We start from the raw sequence: 20,775 nt of genomic DNA, 5'->3' as shown, positions 1-20,775 counted from the left end.
TTTTCTTTATCCATCATCTATTGATGAGCAATTAATTTGCTTCTATATCCTGTCTATTTTAAATAATGCCGCAGTGAATAAAGGTTTGAATTTATCTTTTCTAGTTAGTGTTTCTATTTTCTTGGAATAAGTATCCAGATATGGATACGTTGGATTATATTTTTAATTTTGAGAGAAAACTGCATACAGTTTTCCAGTGTCAGCGCCAATTTACGCTCAGTCCAGCAGTGCATCAGGTTTGATTTTCTTACATCCTCACCAACACTTATATTTGTTATCTTTTGGATTATAGTCATTCTGAAAGGACTGATATAAAATCTCACTGTGTTTTGGACTTGCATTTTTCTGATGGTTAATGATGTTAACCGGTTTCATATGCCTGTTGGTAATCTTTCCCCAACTGTATATTCATTTTTTGTAATGGGCTAAATGACCATAACTGTCTGATTTCATTTTTAGGCATTCTATGTGTTCCATTATTCCCTTTGTTCTGTGCCCCTACCATATTCTTTTTATTACTGTAGATTTGTATTATAGTTTTAAATCAGGGAAAGTGATACATCCACATATTTCTTTGTAAATTATGTTTGTGTTATTGTTTCTTTTCTTTTCTTTTCTTTTCTTTTTTTAGTGATTTCAAGTCTTTTGTGTTTACATGTAAATTTTAGAATTATTTATTTTTAAATTCTGAAAATACCCTTGGTATTTTGATAATCACTGAATTTAATTAGTGTATTTTCTTGGCTAGTACTCTCATTTAATCAATATTTTGTTCCTCATCAATGAACACAGTATATCTTTTCATCTGTTTGCATTATCTTCAGTTACTTTTATAAATATTTAATAGTTTTCTGTGTACAGCTCTTTTACCTCCTTGGTTGGATATATTTCCAGGTTTTTTTTTTTTTTTGTAATGCAACTGTAATGAGACAGTTCCCTTACTTTGTCTATCTGTTAGCTTGTTGTTAGTGTGCAGAGATGCAAGCTTTCTGTATGTTAATTTTACATTCTGAAATTTAATCAAATGCATTGATAAACCCTAGTAGTTTTGAGGTGCCATCTATGGATTTCTGTTTAAAGTATGTCATCTGCACACAGATACATTTACTCATATTCTTCATTTTCTATATTATATTTACATTAACTTTGGATAGCTATGGCTAGAATTTCCAATATTATTCTGAATAAAAGTGGTAAGAGTGAGCATTCTTGTCTTCTCCCTGCCCTTAAAGGAGATGCTTGCAGCTTTTAATCAGTGAGTGTCATGTTAGCTGAGATCTTGTCATGTATTACCTTATCTGTGTTGAGGTATGTTTCCTCATGCCCAATTTGAGGAGAAACTTAGTCACAAATAGATACGGAATTTTTCAAAACATTTTATGTCTCTATTGATTTGACCATATAATTTTTATTCTTCAATTTGTTAGTGTGGTGTATCATATTAATTAATTTGTGGGTAATGAATCACTTTTGCATCCCTGGAATAAAATGGACTTAATCATAATGTATAATCCTTTAAATGTATTTTTTGCTTTGCTAACAATTTAGTGATGATTTTTAAAACTATGCTTGTCAGTAGTATTTAACCTGTTGTTTTTTGAGGTATTTGTTCAGTTTTAGTAGTAGTGTGATACAGAAAGTTGGGGTAGGACGCCTTCCTTCCTCTGCATATTTTTGGAATTCTCTGAGAAGTATAGGTGATAGCTGTTCTCTAAATGTTTGGCACAAATTACCTGTGAAGCTGTCTATGCCTGGAATTTTGTTTCTTGGGAGATTTTGTTTAATTACTTATTAATGTCATTAGTGGTAATCTTTTCATATTTTCTATTTCTCATTCCATCCTGGAGATTATGTGTTTCTCAGAAATTGTATATTTCTTCTAGGGTTTCCATTTTATTTACATAAAATTAGTTGTATCTTCTTATAATGCTTTTTATTTCTTTGATATAAGCTGTAACTTCTCATTTATTTCTGAGCTTATTAATCTGAACTCTTTTATTACTCATGAGTCTGGTTAAATTTTATCCATTTTATTTATCTTTGAAAAGACATTATTATTTTGATTGAATATTTGTATTTTTAATCTTTATTTTATTTATGAATGTTCTGACCTTTCAGCTGTCTTTCCTTCTACTAACAAGTTTGTTTCATATTTTGCTACATCTTCAGTTTGTATGATTATGTTATAAGAGAGAGATGTTTCTTATTTATATAAGTGGGATTATTTTGCTATAAGCATCCCTATTAATACTGCTTTTGCTATACCCCATGGACTTTTTTTTGTCATTTTTCTTTATATATATTTCCTTTGATATATACAGCAATCCATTGTTTGTTTAATATTATATGATTTATCCTCGATATTTTAGTGTTTCTCTTAGGTTTTTTCTTTTAGTAAATTTCTATTCTCACAGAATCCATATGTTTCTTCACAAAACAAGGAGAAAAATAATAAAATTTATACAAAAACTGGAAAGAACCATTTTTCTAAAATTATCTTTGAAAAATGAACTAAGTTGTGGGTATTATCCTCCCTAACTTTAGAACATACTACAAAGATACAGTAATCAAAACATCAAAATATATCACTAAAAGAGACACATAGATTAATGGAACAAAATAAAAAGTCCAAAAATATGCCCACACACATAAGCTCAATTAGTCTACAATGAATGAGGCAACAGTATACAAAGGAAAAAAAGGCAATCTCTTCAAAGACTAGTTCTGGGAAAACAGAATATTACATGTAATAGAAAGATGTATGAGCACTTCCTTCCATAGAATACACAGTAACATAAAAATGGATTAATATCCTAAATGCAAAACCTGAAAATATACAATTTCTGACCATGAACAGGAGCAGAACTGCCTTTGAGAAAAATCATAGCAAAATTTATTTTTGATCTAACTCGTAAGTTAAAAAAAGGAAAAATAACAATAACAGTTTTTACTATTACTGGGAAAAAATAGATATAGTATGTGATACAGGGATTCCACTTCTTGTATAAGTGTGAAGTGCAAAACCTTTTGCAAAGCAAAGGAAACCTTCAGCAAGATTTATGACAACACACAGAATAGAAGGAAGAGTTTCACACAAGGAAACCAACATTTAGTTAATATCCATAATATATATATGTAGCATATTAGACCCAATATTTAAAAAACAAAGACCCCAAAATAAAAACAGTTTAAGGATCTTCATGGAAACTTTTCAAAAACAGACATGTGGATGATTTTCATGCACATAAAAAGAAACATAACATTGCTATTAATTAGGAAATCATAAATCAAAACCAGAATGAAATATAATCTCACAGCAACCAAAATGGATATTAAAAATATTCTTCAAATGACAAACATTAATAAGAATGTTGATTAAAGGGAACCCAGGTACACATATGGTGGAAATATAAATTGATGCATCCACTATTATAAAAGTGTGGACACTGCTAAGAAAACTAGAAATAGAAGCATCATATTTTCCAGCAATTCCAGTTTTTGATATAAATCTGAAAAAAATGGAAGCATTAAATTTAAAGGATATATTACCCCCAATGTTCATATCATCATCATTTATAATAGCCAAGGTATGTAGCACAACTCAACTGCCCATCAACAGATGATTGGCTGAAGTAGATGTAAGATATAAATAACATAATAAATACTTAGTCATTGTCATATCAAAAAATAAACTTATGCCTTTTGGAACAATGTGACTGGACCCAGAGACTGTTGCACACAGGAAAACAGGTCATACAGAGAAAAACACTCTACATTACCACTTACATGAGGAAACTAAAGATATGAGAGAAATAATCATTAAAAAAAATAGAAACAGAATCATATATATATGTGTAGTGTACCAAGTAGTGGTTTCCATTGGGGACAGGAAGATGGATGGGGAAGACAGAAATATGCAAGCTACTAGTTATAAATTAGAGAAGCATCAGGGCTATATTTACATCACAGAGAAATATTTTAATAATTTAAATGATTTTAAAGAGTTTATAGGCATATATTATAGTAAAATGTGCATGCATGAGGGAAAAACATTGAAGAAAAGAACCCAGGACAAACAAAATATTTTATAGTACTCTGATATTAGGAGGTGATTTGTTCACTTTCTTTACTGTTCTTGTAATTTCCTTATTAGAATTTAAGCTTTTAAATGAAACAGTATAGACTTTGAAAATAGTGACATAAGTTTAAATTATTTCTGTCTCTCCCCTTAAATCTACAGTCAGTGAAACTTTCACATTTCAACAAAAATAACTACAACACAAAACAATACTCCAGAGCACACGTGTGCAGCTGAAGTTTGATGGGCTAAAACACATAAAGGTGGCTGAACTGAGGGAAGAGCAGAGCTGGTGCCTGCGACCAAGGCCCACTGACTGGGGTATCTGAGCCCACAGGTTAAGAGTACCCAGTAGAAATAAGGTCACAGTGGTTCACACAGCTTCAGCTACCAAGTGCACCATCACTCATGGTCACAGGTAACTAGGAGGGAGCCACAATGCAGACAGAATTTCCATCCTTTAGACACTCAGACATTCGTGACACTCTCCCTACATCCTATTCACAGTGGTGGAGACAAGTTTCCTTGAAACATTGGACACGGCAAAGACACTGGCCTGATTTCAAATTCCCACATGTCTTTACAACTTTCCTCAATGTGTGGACTGAGTCTCAAGGGATATCAGATAAAAGGAAGGGTTCACCATACCAGTGACAACAGTGGCATTAACTACCAGAGTTGTCTAAGAAGTGACAATGTAAGCAATCTTTTATCCAGACAGTAGAAACTGGAAAGTGCAATTTTGAAATATTGTCAGAGGTAGCTCAGGTAATTAAAACCAAAAATTGTGCAATATTGCAAAATACCAGGAAACAAAATCAAGGACTCCAAATCCCATTCTGTTTTTTAGTGTCATCAGAACAATAATTTACCAAGTTCATGACCAATCTCAGTAACATTATAAGGCAAGCACACACACAGATAGACAGAAACAGACACTGACACAGACACACACGTGCACGCACACGCACACACGCATGTACACACACACACAGAAAATATCAACCCTGCAGCAAACAAACTTAAAGTCATGGAATATTGGCGTATAACTAATAGAGAATCCAAAGAGATGTCATACAGAAACTCAATACAGAAAACAAAACTCAGAAAGCAGTTTAGTGAGCTCAGGAATAAAATAAATGGTGATAAGGAATACATTACCTAAGAGACTGAATCTATAAAATAACCTAACATTATTGGAGGACCAGATGAACTAAGTAAATGAGATGAAGAATACAACAGAAAGCACTGGAAGAAGACTGTCTTTGTGGAAGAGAGATAAGCAAACTCACCAATACAAAACTAGAAATGATAGGAGAGGGCAAAGATACAAGATATTAAAAACTGAGGAAATTCTACAATAGCCATCAGACTTCTTCAGGAAGTGCACATTAGCATGAAATCCTGGAGGGAGAAGTAACTTAGAAGGCAGCTGATTGTTTATTTAAAATATTAATGGTTGATAACTTCCCGAACCTTGGTAAGGAACTGATAAACAAGTCCATGAGCCAACAAAACTCCAATAACATTAAGACAAAAATACCTCCTTCAAGATACGTTATATGCAAATTGGCAAGTCAGTGATGCAGTAAAATTTTAAAGGCAGCCAAAAAAATTTTGATAATCTACAAAGGAACCCCCATTAAGCTATCAGCAGATTTCTGAGCAGAAAACATATGCCAAGGGTAATTAAAATGACATTTTGAAACTACTGAAGTAAGAAATCTCTCACCCAAGAATACTCGAACTTGCACAGTTATTACTTATATATAAAGTGAAAAAAAAGACTTTACCAAACAAACCTGAACAAGATGAAAAAAAACAAAACCAAGACACCTTAAAAGAGGTGCATAAAAGAGCTATTCTAAGAAAAATAAAATGGCAAATATACGCAAAACATTGAACTAAAGCAGAGACCACGAGAAATTTGCATCAGTTTCTTTGGGTATGTTTTGAAATGTTACTATTCTATATGTATTAAAGAGAGTAAAATAGGAAATCAGATGCAATAAATATAGATACATCAATCTGGTAACATGTTCACAAGAGTAAAAGAAATAATTTGAGTCAGTAATCATAAAAGTTAAAGAGTAAAAATAAAACAATTTTAAAGGAAAATGCTATCAGCCGAAAAGAAACTAAATTACACATGAGGTGTTTCATTTTTAATTGAAGAACAGTAGATGTAATATATTGAATAGTTTCAGATATACAGCATAGTGATTCCAACCACTTTGTAGATTATATTGCATTGTAAATTATTACAATAATTGTAACATAAAATTATTAAAAGTTATTGTGTAAAATTCCTTGATCTATACAGATTATCCTTGTTGCTTATCTCCTTTATGTATACTACTTTGCATCTGTTAATGTCCTACCATTAAATTGACTTTCCCTTCCACTTTGGTAAATATGAATTTTTTCCCATATCTTTCAGTCTGCTTCAGTCTTCTCTATCTAATCTCTCTATCTCTCTACCATGTCCCTATCAAACTATTTATCTATCTATCTATCTATCTATCTATCTATCTATCTATCTATTTATCTATCTTGTATGTATGTATCTATCCTTCTATGTATCTATTTATCTGTCACCTATGAATAGATAGCTATAGATAGATGTACACAGAGATTTGTTATACTTTAGATTCCACATATAAATTATATTATATTCTTTTGTCTTCGTCTAAGTTAATTCACTAAGCACAATATATACTAGGACAATTCATGATGCTAAAATAGCAATGTGTTATACTTTTTCATGGCTGAGTAATATTCCATCGCATATTTATAGATATTTCATATCATCTTAAGTCCATAGTGTACTGTGGACTCTAGAATTGCTTCCCTGTGTTGCATATTATAAATAGTGCTGTTGTAAACATTGGTTCTTCTCAATTTATGGTTTTTTTCCCCAGATTTTTCCTAGAAGAGATATTACTCTTTCATATGGTAGTTCTCTTCTGGTTTTAAATAAATCTGAATACTGTTTTCCATAGAAGTTGTAACAATTTACATTTCTACCAAGAATATACAAGAGATTTCTTACCTCCACATCGTCTCAAACACTTTCTATTTGTAGACTTTTTGATAATAGCCACTGACCAGTGTGAAGTGATAATTCATTGTGGTTTTGAAATGCAATTAACTAATAATTAGTAATGTTGAACATTTTTATCACTTGCCAGTGACTCGTCTGTATGTTTTCTTTTGAAAAATATTAACTCAGGTACTCTGCTCTTTTTTTTAATTGGGTTTTCTTTTTCACATTGAGTTGTGTAACCTAAATCCATGTTACAACAATTAAACTTCATCTATTAACCCCTGCACTCTTGCATTGTTTGCAAATATGTTCTCCAAACACACAGGCAGTGTTTCCATTTCATTCATAGTTTCCTTACGTATGCAGAATTTTTCAAGTTTATTTAGGTCCCACTTTCTTATTTTTGCTTATATTTCTTTTACCATAGGAAACTGATATTAGAAAATATTCCTATGATAGATATCCAATAGAGTACCACCTGTATTCCCTTCTAGCAGAATTAAATTATCAGGTCTTACATTTAGGTTCTTAATACACTTGGGGTTTATTTTTGAATGTGATGTCAGGGAATGCTCTAATTTCACTGTTTTACATGTAGAAGTCCAGCTTTCCAAACACCACCCACTGACGAGACTGTCTTTTCTCCATTGTGAACTCTTGTCTCTTTTATCATTGATTTATTGCTCATAGGTGTGTGGAATTATTTCTAGGCTCTCTATCTGTTTTTATTGATTATATCTCTGTGTCAATGTCATGCTATTTTTATTACTGTAGGGTTGTAATATAGTAAGGTATCCAGGAGATTTATACCTCTAGATTTGTTGGTTTTTCTCAAGATCATTTTGACAATTTTAAATGGTTTCATGTAAAACTTAAAGTTATTTATTTTCTGGTTCTGTGGGAAATACTACAGCTTTGTAATAGGAATTGCACTAAATCTGTAGGTTTCTTTGTGTAATACGGCCATGTTAACAATATTAACTCCTTCAATCCAAGATCACAAGACATCATTCCATTTCTTTGAATCATTTTTAATTTCTTTTCCAATGTTTTTTAATTTTCAGTATTTAGATCTTTCATATATGTGGTTACATTTATTCCAAGATATTCGGGGGGATGGGATTTTAAATAGTATTGCTTTCAACGTCCATTTTAGGGTATCTCATGATGAATGGGTAGAAATGCAAGAGAATAATTTACATTAATCGTGTACCCTGCTCCTTTGCTGAAATTATTTATTGTTCATATTAGTCTGTCTGGAGCCCTTAGGACTCTATGTAGATTGTTATGTCATCAGTACTGGTGACAATTTTACCTCTTTTTTTCATTTTGCATTTATTTTATTTCTTTTTATTTCCTTTTCCTTTCTTCTTTTACTATGGAACAGAAGGGCTGAGAGTAGGAATCCTTGCCTTGTTCCTGAATTTATCCAGAATCCTTTCAGCTTTTCCCCTAAGTATTATAAACTGTTATAAATGTCCTTTAGTATGTTGAGAGATGTTCCGATTTTACTCACTTTCATGAGAGTTCTGATCATGAATATATGTTGAATTTTGTCTAATGCTTTCTCTGTGTCTATTGACACGGTCCTGTGAATTATGTCCTTCCTTTATTAAATATGCGTCATGCTGATTGCTATGTGTATGTTATACCATCCCTGTGACTCTGGAAGGAATCCAACTGATCATCGTGTATAACCCTTTCTATGTATTGCTGGATTAATTTGTTGATTTTTTTTGAGGATTTTTGAATGTACATTCATCAAGGATATTGTGTTTACATTTTCTTTTTTTTTTTTTGGTAGTGTCTTTGGCTGGTTTTTTTAACACGGTATTCATGGCCTCATAGAATAACTTTGGGAATTTTACTTCCTCCTACATTTTTTGAAATAGTTGAGAGGAAACAAGTTTTAGTGAATTCATCCAGGCATTTTGTTCAAGGGATGTTTTTAAAATTATAGATCTTATTTAACTTATACTGATTGCTTTTTTCAAGTTTTCAGTTTTCTCTTTATTCACTTTTGGCAGACTGTACGTTTCAAGAAATATGTCCATTTCTTTAAGGTTGTCCAAATGGTTGTCATGTAATTGCTCAGAGTGCTTTCATAATCTTTGTTTGCATTTCTGTACTATCAGACATAATTTCTACTGTTTCATTTCTTTTTTTGTTTGGGTCCACTCTTTATTTGTTGATAAGCCTTGCTAAATGTTTATCAATTTGTTAATATTTTTAAGAAAAAATGCTGTTGATTTTATGATTTTTAATTTATTTTTTAACTTTTATTTTATTTATTTTCTACTGAAACATTAAAGATTTCTCATTCTACCACCTTTGGGTTTTGTTTGTTCTTATTTCTGGTTATTTTGTTTGGTAAGATTGGTCCTTTGTGTGAGGTTTTCCTCTTCCTTGAAGAAGGCCTGAATTGTTCTAAACTTCCCTCTTATGATTGCTTTTGCTGCATCCCATACATTTTATGAAGCTGTGTTTTCACTGTAATTTGTTTCCAGGTATGATTTTATTATCTCTTTGATTTCATCATTGACCTTTTTTTATTTAATTTTTTAAAAGGATATGGTTTAATCTCATGTATGTGCCTTTCCTGTTCTTCTTTCTATAGTTGATGCATAGTTTCATACTTTTGTGTATTGAAAAATTCTTGCTGTAAACTATATTTGTTTAAATTTCCTGAGGCTCTTTTCATGACATAGTATGTGGTTAATTCCTTAGAAAACATCCTGTACACACTTGAGAAGCTTATGTGTTCTCCATTTCTGATGCAGTGTCCAATAACTCATTTAGGTTCAAATGATCCAATATGTCATTAAGACCTCTGTTTCCTTACAGCTATTCTTTCTGGATGATATGTCCATCAGAATAGCGAGGTGTTAAACTCATAAACTATTATTTTTTATAATGAATTAATTACTTCATGTCTACTAATATTTCTACTTATAATTAGGATCTACAGTATTGGGTCCATATATAATTTAATGAGTGTAATACTCTATTTTTACATTGATCTCTTTTTCTTTATTTAATCTCATATTAATCTTTCATTGTGAACCTTATTTTAAAATGTATTTTGTATGATTTGAGCATTGCAAGGTGCACTTTCTTGTCATTTCCATCAAATAACTTTTACTTTTATTTCCTGGCTGTGTTTATCTTCCACCATAGAGTGACAATTTTTTGTGGGGGAAGACAAGATGTTGCAGGAGAAGGATACTCATAGCTAACCCTTTCCCTCAAATGCACCAAATCTCATCCACAGACCCACTCAGCTATCCAGAGAATCTGCAGATCTCTGATATAACATTGTCCCCTTCAAAAGATAAAGATGCAATAAATCTGGCAGGAGAAAAGGAAGAAAGAAAGAAGAAAATGCAAAACGGTTTGGGACAAGCTCCACAGGGAGGGAGCAGCTAAGAAGGACAGGCATTCATTCACTGTGTCTCCCCTCTCCAACTGAGAGTTTGGCAGGATGGAGGGGGAGCTTCCAAGCCTTGAATCTGTACAGAGTATAAGTTGACTGACAGAACTAAGTAAACAGGCACAGACACCCAGCCAAAATGCAGCCAAGAAGCTGGGGGCAGGGCCATGCAGCATGAGCTGGTTGGAAGTTGGGGATGGCTGCACTGAGGCAGTCCTGGGGAATGCATGTTGCTGTGTGCCATTGCTGTGGCTGTACAGAGCAAGACAACCTGGGCCCTCCATGAAGCAACAGGGCAGATGTGCCCTGTAGGGGGAAGGGTACTTAGCCATCTCTGAAAATCTGCAAACGTTTCTAGGTGAAGAGAGTTGGGGTTCAGACACAATACCTTCTGGTGCTTTGCACCCAGGCAGCAGTGGGTGCAAAATCTGCATCCATGTCTAAGGATTTAGAAGCCTTAAGAGCCAGATGGAGACTTCTGTACATCCTGAGGCAGATAGGATTCTTCTAACCTGGTTTCTCAGAGAACTTGCATCACCAAGGCAAACAAGCAGCTGGCTTTTGGGCCAGATCAGGGACAGGGCTGTTCCTCAGGCTTCCCTGAGCCCACTTCCGGTGTGCAAACCCAAGGCAGATCGTACAGTGGCTCACAGCAGCGGAGCAACTGGCACCCTGATGGGGTGTGTGGCCCCGCAAATTTTGGGCTGGAATTCAGCCCCTGACCATGGTGCTAGGAGAGGGCATGATGCACACTCCTGCCTGGTCAGTCTGCAACATCTGACTGCAGCATCGGACAAGGCAGTGACAAGCAGCACACAGTAAAGAGAGCTGCTCCAGATGCAGTGTTGGGTGTAGGAGTGATCGGCTTGCAGACAGGCACTGGGAGCAGCACAAATGGGGGCTCCAATGGAAAGCCTCTGAAAACAGGAAGATGAACTTCCATAGCAGGATGAATAAAGAAAGACTTCACATTAAATGTACCCAGTCTCCAGGAGGACACAGACCACACCCTTGTTTTAATCTGTTATTACCTCTTCCATTTTCTATTACCCTCTTAATTTTTACTACTTATTCAATTATATATACACCCATTTTAATCCCTTTGACATTTTTAAAAAATATTTTTATTACAATTATTTTTCAAAACTCTGCTTCAACTTCCTCTTATATTATGCATTATACATTGTCTTCAAACATTTATTTCCCCTTCTTTAAAATTCTTTATCTCTCTCTCTCTTTTTTCTATTTTCTAAGTTGTATTACTACATAGGCATTAGGTAGATAAACTCCTTTAGGACCACATTAGATAACTGATACTCCATAAGCCACAGTGCCAGAGAGGTAGGAGCAAGATGAAAAAGCAGTCAAACCATTCCCAAATAAAAGAACAAGAGAAATCCGCTGAAAGAACGATCAGTGTAATAGACATCAATAGCCTACTAAATCAAGATTTCAAAAAAGGGGTGATCAAATTACTGAAGGAAATAAAAGATAGTGGTCAGAGATATAAAATATGTCAAAAATGAAATGGAAGCTATAAAGAAGAGCCAAGTAGAATAGGTAAACCCGTAAACTGAGATGAGTAATGATCTAAAAGTATCTCAAAGCTGACTAGATAATGCAGAGGAATGAATTAGTGACTAAGAAGACAGGACAATAGAAAGCACAGAATCAGAACAGCTACAAGAGAAACAATGAGAAACAAATGAAAAAAGCATAAGGGACCTATGAGAGAATAGAAAGCATGCCAATCTTGGCATGATAGAAGTCCCAGAGGGGAGGTAAGATCAAAGGGGATTGCAAAAGTGTTTGAAGAAATCATGACTGAGAACTTCCCAAACTTAAAGAAGGTATCAGATATCCAAATACAGGAAGCTCAGAGTGTCCCAAACAGGAAGAACCCAAATACACTCACACAAAGACATATAATTAAGATGGCCAGAGTCAAGGATAAAGAAATGATCCTAAAGGCAGCAAGAGAATAGCAAAGAGTGAGTTACAAGGGAATCACTATATGACTCACAGCTGATTTCACTACACAAATACTAAAGGCCAGAATGGAGTGGCAAGATTTATTCATAGTACTGAATGAAAAAAAGGTATACCCTAGAATACTTTAAATAGCAAGGTTTTCATTTATGGTAGAAGGAGACAAAAAGGATTTCACAGACAAGAAAAAGCTACAACAGTTTTGCAACACTAGACCCATGCTAAAAGAAATACTGAATGTTCTACTCTAAAAAGAAAAGCAGCAGGATGCTACAGAAATATGAATCTCACAGCTGGAAATGTGATAACTCATTAATTAGAAATAAAATAAACACTAAATTTTAAAACAAGATATACAGATAATTGAGAGTTTGAGAGGGAGGCAGGATAATGGAGAATTTACTTTTTTGGTCTTTCTTTTACAAAATTTTGCTCTCGGTAGGATGGGTTTGAGATCATGTTACTATCCGTTTAATAAAAGCAGTTATAGAAATGGTCTAAAAGACTTATATAAAAGGGTAACAACAAGACAAAAACTTATCAGAGTGTCACTAAAACTAAATAAACTTCATGATAATGCAAAGTAAAATGACCAAACCATAATAGGACGATGAAAAGAACAAAGAGGAAATAACAAATCTACTGAAAAGATAAGGTCAAAATGGCAATAAACACAAACATATCATCGATTATTGTAAATGTTAATGGGCTAAATGCTCCAGTCAAATGTCATAGAGTGGCAGGCTTGATAATAAAGCAAGAACCGTGAATATGCTGCATACAAGAGACCTACTTCAGGGAGAAGGACACATATAGTTTGAGAGTAAAAGGATGGAAAAGGGTATTCCATATGAATGGAAAAGCCAAAAAAGTAGGTGTTGTAGTATTGATTTCAGACAAAATAGTCTTTAAACAAAGGCCATAAAGAAAGATAAAGTAGGACATTTTATAATGATTGAAGGAGTTATACAAAATGAGGATAGCACACTCATTAATACATATGCACCAAATTGAGGAGTACCTTAGTACATAAAATAATTACTAACAGATACAAAGAGGGATAGTGATGGGAATCTAATCATTGTTGTAGATTTCAACACTGCATTAACTTCACTAGAGAGATCATCGAGACAGAAAATAAATTAGGCAACAGAGAAGTTAAATAATACAATAGAAATATTACTTGGTGGATATTTTCAGAGCATTACACACCCCACATAATAGTATATACATTCTTTTCAAGTTCACATGGGACATATTCCAGGATTCATGATGTACTTGGGCACAAAAGAATCCTCAGCAATTTTAAGAAGATAGAAATTACCTCAAGCATCTTTTCTGAACACAATGCCATGAAGCTAGAAATCAACAACAGAGAAACAAATGAGAACAAACGGAAAACATGGGGAGTTAACAATATGTTACTAAAAAATGAATGAGTCAAAGAAGAAATCAAAGCTGAAATGAAAAATTACCTTGAGACAAAGAAAATGAAAGCAAAACCACACAAAATTTATGGGACACAGCAAAAGCAGTGCTCAGAGGGGAGTTTATACTGATACAGGCCTACCTCAAAAAAGAACAAACAGAAATAAACAATTAAACCCAATAGCAGATTGAACTAGAAAAACAAGAAGAAAAAAACCCAAATGGCAGCGGAAGGAAAGAAATCATAAATATTGCAGAGGAAATAAATAGAGATTGAAAAAACCATAAGAAAATAATCATCCATTCCAAATTGTGGTTATTTGAAAAAGTAAGTAAAATCGATAAAACCTCTGGCAAAACTCAATAAGAAGAAAAGAGAGAGAGCACAAATTAGCAAAATAAGATAGGAGAATGGAGAAATTACAACAAATAAATTAGAAATACAGAATATCATATGAGAATATTATGAATAGTTTATGGAAACAAACTGGATAACCTAGAGGAGGTGGACAAGTTTTTGGAAACATACTGTCCACCATGACTGAATCAAGAAGAAACTGAACCTTTGAACGAGCAGAGCACTAGAAATGAAATCAAAATAGCAATAAAAAATGTCCCTACAAATAAAAGTCCAGGACTGAATGGCTTCACAGTGGAATTCTACCAAACATACAAAGAAGAACTCATACCAGGATTTCTCACACTCCTCCAGAAGATTGAAAAGGAAGGAATACTCCCAAAGTCATTCTATGAAGCCACAATCACCCTGACACCACAACCAGGAAAAGACAATACCAAAAAAAATAATTATTGTCCAAAATCACTGATGAACACAGACGCCAAAATCCTCACCAAAATAGTAGCAAGCAGAATCCAACAACACAGAAAAAAGATTATACATCATGACCAAATGGGGATAATACCAGGGACACTGGGGTGGTTCAACATATGCAAATCAATCAATGTAATACAGCACATCAACAAGAGAAAGGACCAAAACCACATGATCATCTCAATAGATGCAGGAAAAGCATTTGATAAAATTTAACACCTATGTATGGTAAAAACTCTCACTAAAGTGGGCATAGAGGGAACATATCTCAGCATCATGAAAGCTATAGATAACAAACCTACAGCTAGCATAGTACTCAATGGTGAAAAAGTTAAAATCTTCCCACTAAAATCTGGGAAAAGACAACGATGCACACTATCACCACTCCAACTCAATATAAACTTGGAAGTCCTAGCATCAGCAATCAAACAAGAGAGAGAATTAAAAGGGATGCAATTTGGAAACGAAGAGGTAAAATTCTCAGTATATGCAGATAATATGTTACTATATATAGAAAACCCTTAAAGAACCAAACAAAAACTACTATATCTGATCAAAGAATTCAGCAAGGTAGCAGGTTACAAGATTAAGGTTCAAAAATCAGTGGTAATTCTTTATGCTAATGATTCAGATAATACTATCGAGCTACAGTCAACATGACAGCACTGTATATGTAGGAAAACAGACATATAGGCCAATAGAACAGAATAGAGAGCCCAGAAATGAACCCACAAACTTTTGGTCAATTAATCTTTGACAAAGGAGGCAAGAAAATACAATGGAATAGAGACAGACACTTCAGCAAATGGTGTTAGGAAAACTGGAGAGCAGCATGTAAATCAATGAAGCTAGAACACTCCCAATGGAGCTAGAACACCACACACAAAAATAAACTCAGACTGAATCAAAGACTTAAACATAAGACAAGATAAAATAAACCTCCTTGAGGAAAATATAGGCAAAACACTATCTGAAATAAGTCTCAAAATTTTTCTCATAGAAGAAATAAAAGTAAGAATAAACAAATGAGACCTAATGAAACTTACAAGCTTCTGCACAGTAAAGAAACATGAAGTAAAACAAAAAGACCACCTACGGAATGGGAAAAATAATTTGCATAAGAAACAGACAAAGGCTTGAACTTCAGAGCATATAAGCAGTTCATCCAACTGAATAAGAAAAAATAAACAAGCCAATGCAAAAATGGGCAGAAAACCTAAACAAGCGATTCTCCAAGGAAGACATACAAATGGTCAAAAGGCACATCAGAAAATGCTCAATATCACTGATTATCAGAGAAATGCAAATCAAAACTACAGTGAGATATCACCTCACACCAGTCAGAATGGCCTTCATTCCAAAATCCACAAATGACAAATGCTGGAGAGGCTGTGGAGAAAAGGGAACAGTCCTTCACTGTTGGTTGCAATGCAGTTCGGTGCAGCCAATGTGGAAAGCAGGAGATTCCTCAAAATCCTAGGAATAGAATACCATATGACCCAGGAATCCTTAAATCCAGAAGGAAATCTATTTCAGGATGACACCTGCAGCCCAATTTTCATAGCCAGCACTATTTACAATAGCCAAGACATGGAAACTGCCTAAATGTCCATCGACAGTTGACTGCATAAAAAAGAGGTGGTATATTAATACAGTGGAATACTAGTCAGCCATATAAACCATCAACATAATGCCATTTTTAGCAACAAGGATGCTCCTGGAGAAAATCAGTCTAAGTAAATTAAGACAGAAAGAGAAATAAAAATGCCATATGAGATGGCTCTAAAAAAAAAACCAAATCAAAACAAAAAAAGCACAAATAAAAAAAGGAATAGACAGCAGACATACAATACAAAGTTTTGTTTGCCATGGAGTGTGGGGTGTGAAGAGATAGACTGGGATAGCAAAATTGTAGAATAGATAAACAGTATTGCACTGTATAGCACAGGGAAAAGTACAAAAGTTCATACAGCAGTTCAAAGACGATAAAATGGGACAACAAATGCACATATGTTCATTTTAAATGAAAAATTGTGCTCTACTCTGGAACTGGAGACAAATTCGTAAAATGACTGTAAATCAATAAAAAAGGTAAAAATGAAAAAAAATTATCCTAAATATTACAGGGGTAAATATAAATTATAGAGAATAAAAATCTATTCAAAAGAGTAATAGAACCAAGATTCTGTTTTATGTTTTCTTTTGAGATAAGCAAATTAATAAACCTCTAGCCAGGTGCATCATGAAGAAAAGGTAGATGATCCAAAGAAATAAATTAAGAAATAAAAGAAGAGAAATAACAATTGTTACCTCAGGTATACAAAAAAGGGATCATTTTGTCAAAAATTACACGCATAAAAACTGGACAACTTAGAAGAAATAGACAAATGTCTAGAAGGAGACAGAGATTAGGAGAAACAAATAATTTGAACATTCTGTGTGCTACAAGAAAGATAGAATCTGCATTTAAAAAAAATCAATGAATAGAAGTGCAGATTTAAACAACTCCCGTGGAGAACTGTACAAAAATACAAATCAAAACTTATACTCTTCAAACTATTCAAACTTAGTAAAGATGTGGGAAACTCCCAAATTAATTCTATGAAGCTTTCATCACCCTGATATCAAAACCAACATAAAAATAATGGGCAAATGCAATTTCAAGCCATTATATTTGATAGAATTACATGCAAAAATTCTACAAAATATTATTAGCAAACTAAATCCAGCAATACATACACCATGATGTACTTGGATTCATTGCAGGGTCAGAAGAGATGTTCAACATTTACAAATCAATCAGTTTGATACACCAAATTAACAAAAGAAAAAGAGAAAAAGAAATGGTCATCCCAATAAATCCATAAAAAGCATTTCATAAAATTCGACTTTTATTCATTAAGACAGCAAATACAGTAACAACAACAACAGCAACATCAGCAACAATGACAGAAACCTCTTAGCAATGTAGGATTCAGGAAATATACCTCAACATAACTAAAGTCATTAATTACAGACCCACAGACAACATAATATGCAAAAGTGAAAAACTGAAAGCCAAATTAAGGAATAAGACAAGGATGTCCACTCTTACAATTTCTATTAAACACAGTATGGGAAGTTCTAGCAACGGCAATTGGACAAGACAAAAAGCTATTCAAGTTGGATTGAATGAAGTAAAACTTTTATTATTTTAGATGACATAATAATTTATATAGTGATCCCTAAAGATTCTCCAAACTAAAAGAACTAAAACTAATAAACACATTTAGCAAAGCAGCATGATTCATGATTAATATACAAAAACTGTCACATTTCTTTACACTAAAAATTAAATATTCCATAATTTTATAAGATCCATATGAAATCAGAACAAAAAATGAAAAACCTATAAAAAATAATAAAATGAAGATAAAGAAATTTGAAGTGGATGCAAAGAAATGGAAAGAAAACTCAAGGTCTTAGTTAAGAGGAATAAATATTGTTTAAATATACATACTACAAAAGTTGTCTACAGATATAAAGTGATTCAGATCGAGCTGCATGTTATTTTCCACAGAACTAAAAACAGTCCTATGATTTGTATGGAAATGCAAAAGAACAAGAACTGCAAAAGTAACAATGAGGTAAAAGAACAAAGTTAGAGGCATAACCCATAACTCTCCCAGATCTAAGACTATATTAAAAAATACAGTAATCAAAACAGCACAATGCTGGAAAACAAATAAACATCTATATCACTAGAATGGAACACAGAGGCAGAAATAAGACATCACACCTATGGTCAACCAAACTATGACAAAGGAAACAAATATATACAATGCCTTTAAGACATTCTTCAGTAAGTGCTGTTGAGAAAGCTAGACAGATACATGTTAATCAATGAAATTAGAACATTCCCTCACACTGTACAAAAATAAACTCAAAATTATTTATATATCTGAATCTAATGCATGACAAAATAAAACTCCTGGAAACTAACATAAGCAAAACAAGACATATACTGAAGTAAAATTTTCTTATGTCACTCTCCCAAGCTGAAAACTTTAAAAACAAAATAAACAAATAGGACCTAATTAAATTTAAAAGCTTCTAAGTAGCAAAATATATAAAATGAAAAGATGAACTTCCAAATGGGAGAAAACATTAGGAAACAATGCAATCAACAAGAGGCTAATTTCTGAAATACACACATCTTTCATACAACTCCATTTCAAAACTCTACAAACAACTCAGACAGAAAATGAGCAGAAGACATTTCTGTAAAGAAGACACACAGATGACAAACAGGAAAAGTAAAACATGCTCACATTGCTAATCACTATACAAAGCGAAGACAAAAATAACATAATATTTTACCTCACACTATAGAGAAGGCCTGTCATCAAAATGTCTTCAAATAATAAAGAATGGGGTGGTTGTGGAGAAAAAGGGACTCTCCATCGCTGTTGGTGGGAATGAAAATTGGTGCAACCACTTTGGGAACAGTATGGGAATTCCTTTACATAATAAAAATAGACCTATCATGTGACACAGCAATCACACTCCTGGGCATATAAAACATAAAACCTGAAAACAAAGAATACTAGGGTAAAATATAAGAATTACACTGTGACATTGGATTTAATATGATTCTTCATATGTCTCCTCTGGCAAGGGAAGCAGAAACAAAACTAACAAAATACGATTGTATCACTCTAAACAGATTTACACTACAGAAGAAATGATCAATAAAATGAGAACTCAACAAACACAATGGGAGAATATATATGCAAGTAATAATTTCCAATCTAGTGTTAATATCCAAAATTTATGGCAAAACCTTACCCCACAGCAACAACAAAAATACCAAATGAACCAACTAAAAAAAGTCCATAGGAACTGAAGAGATAGATCTGAATCAATTTTCTGTAGAAAACATACAGTTGGCGAAATGACACATGAAATTATGTTCAGAGATATAAATTATTAGGAAAGTCATATACCAAAAGTGAGACAAGACCACACACTTGCCAGAAGGCTCTCATCAAAAAGAAAATAGATGATAGTGAGATTGTGGAAAAAAGATACCCCATGGACACTGTTGATAGGAATGCAAAATATTGATTCCATTGCATATATACATCAAATTTTCTCCATATATTTTTTCTGTCAAGGGATGTTGGGTTAGTAGGCCCCTGTCTGAAGGCTCTAAAAAATAAGCCCTTGGGCTGAACTGTTAAAAAAGCTGTGAGGAATGTCACATATCCAGGCTGGATAATAAATTGCCTAATCAATGCATCCAGTATGGATGGCTATATAGCCTATGCTGTGTAAGTTCCTCATAGAAGGACAACCTAAGACAGGCACAGCCGGCTGGATAAGAGATGGCCTACTTAATGAAGTTCCATGATGAACTTTAAAACAATCCTTGATCATTTAACATCCTGTGCTTACTGAAGGAGCATGGGGACATAAATAGCTTAAGATTATTAACATTGTTATAACTAAGATGATATGTGAGGCATTGTGCATGTCCTATATAAACCCTTCTTCTAAGAATCAATAAACAGTGAACTGCTCCACTTTTGTCCACACAGTGTTTGTGTGTATATGATATCGTGCCACTGACAGGGTTAATTTAATTTGTTGGAAGTAACTTAAAAGAATGTTGCATTATATACAATGTTTTTTCTGCACTTATTGAGATGATTATTGAGTTTTATTTCTCATTCTATAAGTGTGGCATATCACCTTTATTGATTTGAATATTTTCCAGTATCCTTAAACCCAGGGATAAATCCCTTTACTCATGTATGTGTATTATACATTAAATGTGTTGTTGAATTCATTTTGTTTTTGTTTTGTTGAGAATTTTGTCACATATGTTCATCAGGGATAATATCCTATATTTTGCATATAATGTCCTTTCTAGCATTGTTATGCAAATAATACTGGCTTCATAAATCATGTTTCGATTCTTTCACACCCTT

Source organism: Vicugna pacos, unplaced genomic scaffold, assembly GCF_048564905.1.
Source record: "Vicugna pacos unplaced genomic scaffold, VicPac4 scaffold_18, whole genome shotgun sequence".
Taxonomy (NCBI): Eukaryota; Metazoa; Chordata; class Mammalia; order Artiodactyla; family Camelidae; genus Vicugna; species Vicugna pacos.
This window is presented reverse-complemented; position numbering follows the sequence as displayed.